We start from the raw sequence: 5,593 nt of genomic DNA, 5'->3' as shown, positions 1-5,593 counted from the left end.
ACTTGGAGAAAGTGCATCACTGAGGATAGGCTTTGAGGTCTCAGAAGCTCAAGCCAGACCCAGTGGCTCACCACCTCTTCCTGCTGCTTGCAAATCCAGATGTAGAACTCGCGGCTCCTCTCCAGCACCGTGTCTGCCTACATGCCACCATGCTTCCTGCTATGATAACAATGGACTAAACCTCTGAAATGTAAGCTAGCCCTCATAACATGCTTTCCTTTATAAGAGTTGTTTTGGTCATCCCCCAAACCCCCAGCAATGGGCAAAGAGCTACCTTGTCGGTGGTGGTGTTCTTATATCAGTCAGGGGGAGAGTCGATGTCAGTCCTTTGTTCATCCTGGTGTGGTGCCTGGCTTGGTGGCCAAAACTGTTTTATGCCAGGAAACATAAAAATCAAATCAAATCAAATCCAGGCAGCTTACATGGGGGAGGAAGACAGTCAAACATGTGGGCTACCATGCCACCTAGAGACCTACCCTCTGGCATACAGCACAGGCCGGCCATAGACCTGGTTGCCACCACACCATGCAGCAGGGATGGATGATGTCATCTAGGGGTCTGCCAGTCACAGTGAGACCACAATATGCTAGTACGTGATGGACAGGTGGGAGAGACACAGAGTGGAGCAGCTTGAACATTATGAAAGTGGAACTGGAGACGCAGGGTGGAGAGGAGTTACCTGGGGTCATGGTGACGTTCCAACCTGGACTGCCACCGAAGGCCATGCCTGGATCTGTGGCTACCCAGCAGCAGGGGTCTGTGTCATGTCATGCCTGTGACTCACATTATCACTAGAGAACAAGGGGGTGTCCCTGGCTGGCGCAGCCACCAGGGACCACAGTCCAAAGGCTATGCTGAAGTAGCTCAACCTCTCACTGACTGGTGCTCTGGAGAGCTGGCCCCACCTCTCACCACAGAGGTGATGTCGTCCCCCCTCCCCCATCCAGCAGTTGGGAAATGCCAATGGGGTCATGAGAGCTGGAGAACTATCCTTGTCTCTCACCAGCTGCAGCACTTGGGAGAGCTTGCTTTGCACCACCTTGCCTGGACCTTGGGGGTATGGGGGGTGGGGGAGGAGGGCATAGGTGAGCCAGTCCTAAGGGCAGGAGTATAGGGAGAGCTGTCCCTGGTAATGACCTCCCAGCCTTACCCTTCATCACCTGCAGGGGTCAGGAGAGTGGCTCTAGGTTCTTGAGAGCAGGAGAGCTTGCCCTGTCCCTTCTCTGGCTGTAGCACTCAAGCGAGGGGGCCCTGCAGTTCACCTGGGGAACATAGTGGAGCTGGCTCTGATGGTAAAGGCACTGATAGGTCAGCTCCAAGGGTGTGAGAGCAAGAGAGCTGGCCCCTGAAGGCTGCAGCACTTGGGAGAGCGGGCCCCATGCCTTGTCTGAGCAGCACGGTGGAGATGGCTCTAGAGGCATAGATTTGGGCGAGCTGCCCCCAAGGGTGTGAGATCACTAGAGCTAATTCTGCTTCTACTGACAGCTGCCAGGATAGCCTAGCTGGAGACCGGCTGGTGAGCTTGCTCTGGTGGTGAGGCAAAGGGAGAGCCAGTGGACTGATCAGCTCAGCTACCACCCAGGCCAGAGCAGGGCTTTGAGTTGGCCACTCCATCTACCCTATCTAGGAACTGCTGGGACCATGAGGGGGCGGGTCCTGCAGACCCAAAGCTGCAGGAGCTCCATGATACAGGGCAACAACCACATAATGAGGAGTCCCAGTGAGGATCCAACACTGACGGTGTCACAGAAACCAGAGATCTTGAAACACACCAATGAGTCATTGCAACGAATGTTTGCAAATGAAGATGTGTGGGCAGAGGGATATACTGTGGAACACACTGTGACACACTACACACAGAATAAGATGTTTTCTATTCTCTGTCTCTGTCTCTCTGTCTCTGTCTCTGTGTCTCTCTCTGTCTCTCTGTCTCTGTCTCTGTCTCTGTCTCTCTCTCTCTCCCTGTGTGTGTATGTGTGTGTGTGTGTGTTTGTTATTTTGTGGGGGAGGTTGCAAGGGCAAAGGGTGGATATGATGGGTTGGGGAGATAAAGGTGAGTTTGGTACATGATGGGAAACTCATAAAGAATCAGTAAAAAGCAAAAAAAAAAAAAAACCCCTAGCATTACATAACAGGGCTTAAAATATGAATTAATATTGTTATTAAATGAAAAATGTTATACTTTTAATCTTGCTTGGTATTATATGGAAATGTTTATAAAATAAATCTATATTTTAGATGTCTTACACTGGTTTAGATAGTAAGTGTTTTCATGGTAAGACTGATAAGAAGAATAATACATTAATATGTAGAATAAGTTAATATTTGATGTGATTTTATTCCAGTGTACCAAGTCTTTGCTTATTAAAAATACATGAAGTATTTTTTCTTTTTTATGAGGTAAATTCTTAAAAGGAAAATACTGAAAGTATCCCACCTATACACACACCAAAACAAAAAACAAAAACAACAACAACAACAACAACAACAACAACAACAACAAAAGAGTTGCTTTGGAAGATTCTCTCTCTCTCTCTCTCTCTCTCTCTCTCTCTCTCTCTCTCTGTTCTCTTACATTTAACTTGATTGTATGGTTCACTGGTGTGAACTTTGTAGATAACAAAGTTGAGTTGCAATGTCAAAAGCTTAGATACTCATGATGGTGACCCTTGAAGGATACTTTGAAGGGGACATGGAATCTCTTAGAGAGAGCAGAGGATGGGCATTCTGGGTAGATAAAATACATGGCACAAAAGCCCTGAAGGTAAAAGACACAGTTGGGAACTGTCTGTAGGAGACTAAAATGTGCACCAGTGACTCAAGCGTAAGCCATTGGTGGGGTTTGGAAGAGGGTATTGGATAGAGATGGATTTAGGTGTCAGATTCTGCAAGGACATGGCCATGCTACGAAGGTACATGTGGCTGCAAGTGGAAATGGAGGAGTGTGAGTATGGATATGTGCGTGTCTGTGTGGAAATCAGAGGACAATCATGCATGTCATTCTTCAGGTGACATATGCCTTGCTTTCTGACTCAGGGTCTTTGACCTGGAACACCAAGTAGGTTAAACTGTCTGGGCAATTAGCCCCAGAGATTTGCTTGTCTCTACCCCTACTCCAGTGCTAGAATTATAATCATTCTATCATGTCTTTCCTTTTATGTGGTTTCTTGGGGACCAAACTTAGGACTTTACTGACTGGGATCTCTCTCCAGATTCACAAAGTTAGAAACTTTTAAAACTCTTATTTATTTAATTTAATTTAATGTGTGTGTGTGTGTGTGTGTGTGTGTGTGCATGCACATGCACATGCATGCATGTGTGTGTTATAGGAATAGTTCAATGATAATAAACTAATGATAATTGCATAATTAACTCTATAATAAGAATTAATTATTAAAGCATTTTTTAGTATGATTGGTTATTCAACAACAGATAAGCAAACACTGGCCACGTGCATCTTCAAGGGAGGGCTGACTCTATAGTTTGGTACAACCCTATTACTATGGAAAGGAAGGATTTAAATAAACTGTCTTTTAATTATCTTTCTCACCCTATATCAATGGTCTTGGATTTTTATAACAGTGAGCTGTTAGATTATGTTAAACAGAACTCCCAACTATTCCCGAGGGACAATTAAGGAAAACATATACACATATATGTGTGTAGACAGGGGAAGTGCGAAGGTTACTTAGAAGGCTTTTGAAATAGTTCAGATGAGAAATGTTTGTGCCAGAGTGGAAGCAATGAGATGTATGCAGAAACACTCAAAGTACACTTTACCTGTAAAAGTAAGAGTAGTAAAGAGGTGTATTTATTCAAGCCATTTGAAAATATGGAGAAAGAGCATGCTCTAGGCACAGAAAAGAGACCCATGCGAAAAACCAAATAGGACAAGATGTTCTGTCTGAGGTTAGTAGGTGAAGTGGTTTAGAGTAGAAAGGATTCTCAGTGTCATGAACTGTGTTTGCTCCTGTTGTAATCCCAGTGCACTTGCTGGGGTGGCTCAGAGCACAGTGAAGCACGTGCATTAGCTTTCATTCCCAGAGCTGCTGTATTCCGATATCTAATCTCATATCAGTCTAATGGCATTTTCATGAAGTTGGCTTATCATGTTGCTTTACAGAGAAGTAACCTGTTGCTCAAAGTGAGTAAGTATCTTGGGGTTTCTTTTGTTGTGAAGAGACACCATGACCATGGCAGCTCTTATAAAAGAAAAGCATTTCATTGGGGCTGGCTTATAGTTCAGAGGTTTAGTCCACTGTTGTCACTGGGGGAAGCATGGAAACACACAGAGGTGCTGGGGAGGTAGCTGAACATTCTACATCCAGATGGGTAGGCAGCAGGAAGACAGAGTGAAAGACTGGCCTTGAAACCCATCTTCTGAAACCTCAAGGCCTCTACCCACTCCAACAAGAGCACACCTCCTAATAGTGCCAGTCTCTTGAACCTATGAGGCCATTTTCATTTACCATAGTGAGTGACCTGAGAATGGTGGCAGAGACCACGTGTCCTTTGGACCCAGGAGTACTAACACTGAACCCTACTGTGTTTGAGACAGGGTCTCTTTATACAGCTCTGGCTGTACTGGAATTTGCGATGTAGACCAGGCTGGCCTCTAACTCATAGAGACTCACTATGATCAATGAAATTAATGATAGATGCTACCACACTGGCCCTGACATCCTACTTTTCACCACTCAGATCCACTGACGATGGATCTTCTTTTCAACTCTGTTCAGAGCCCGGTGCCTCTGATTCTTCAAAGCAGCCAGGTTGAAGCAAGCTATTGGTGTTCTCATGCTGGTTTGACAATGAGAGTGAGAAGCTTATCTCAAGTAATTTTTTGGACAATTATTGATTCTGGGGGAAATCAGGGTCAGATAGGAACAAATCCAGTAAGACTTCAAACAGCGTCAGTAGCTAATAGTAGGCTGTGAACATATATTAATGTTTATTTTGGAGAATTCTCAACATGAGGGAGTGTGTGTGTGTGTGTGTGTGTGTGTGTGTGTGTGTGTGCATGTGCATTTTTGTGCATGTGTAACCAGTGCTGTAATTAGAAGTCAAGAAGTGAAATTGTGACTATAGAATTAAAGGCTACTTCATTTTTATTCTCAAACAGGAAATCTCCAGTGACCTTGAGTTACCACATGGCTAGATCCAGGGAGTAATTTGTGCAGAACTGAGATAAAACATTGATCTGAATAAAGCCAAGCAGACTTGGCTACAGGAGTTTAGACTTGGAAGGACTGCAGGCTTTCGGTTTACATGTGAAATTCCTCCCAAGAAAGAACTAGTTGCCATTGCTTTTGCACTGGCCTCAGAATAATTAAGAGGCTGTGGACATTCGGTTGACTTAAACAAGACAGCTTTTAATTGACAGTATGCATTTTGAACTTTTTAAAATTTATTTCTCTGGTGTTATCAGCATTTGAGTTAAAGAGTTGGCCTATAAATATTGAATCCACAACCTGGCCAAATATTTTGGAGCATCACAATAACGTTGGTAACTGCTACCTTAAAATAATGTCACAATTGTCCTTTATATTATTTATTTATTTATTTATTTATTTATTTATTTATTTATTTATTT

The 5,593-nt window shown here is 44.0% G+C and overlaps 1 non-coding gene across 1 annotated transcript; it reads left to right on the top strand.

The window, feature by feature from the left end:
• Positions 1-248: 248 nt before the first annotated feature.
• On the top strand, positions 249-390 carry LOC120093970 (small nucleolar RNA SNORA48). The gene has a single exon (XR_015626246.1). It is a non-coding gene; the product is annotated as a small nucleolar RNA SNORA48 (small nucleolar RNA).
• Positions 391-5,593: the final 5,203 nt, after the last annotated feature.

Source organism: Rattus norvegicus, chromosome 7 (assembly GCF_021556685.1).
Source record: "Rattus norvegicus strain SHRSP/BbbUtx chromosome 7, alternate assembly SHRSP_T2T, whole genome shotgun sequence".
NCBI lineage: Eukaryota > Metazoa > Chordata > Mammalia > Rodentia > Muridae > Rattus > Rattus norvegicus.
The sequence above is the reverse complement of the archived record's forward strand: the minus strand, read 5'-3'. Positions and strand labels throughout refer to the sequence as shown.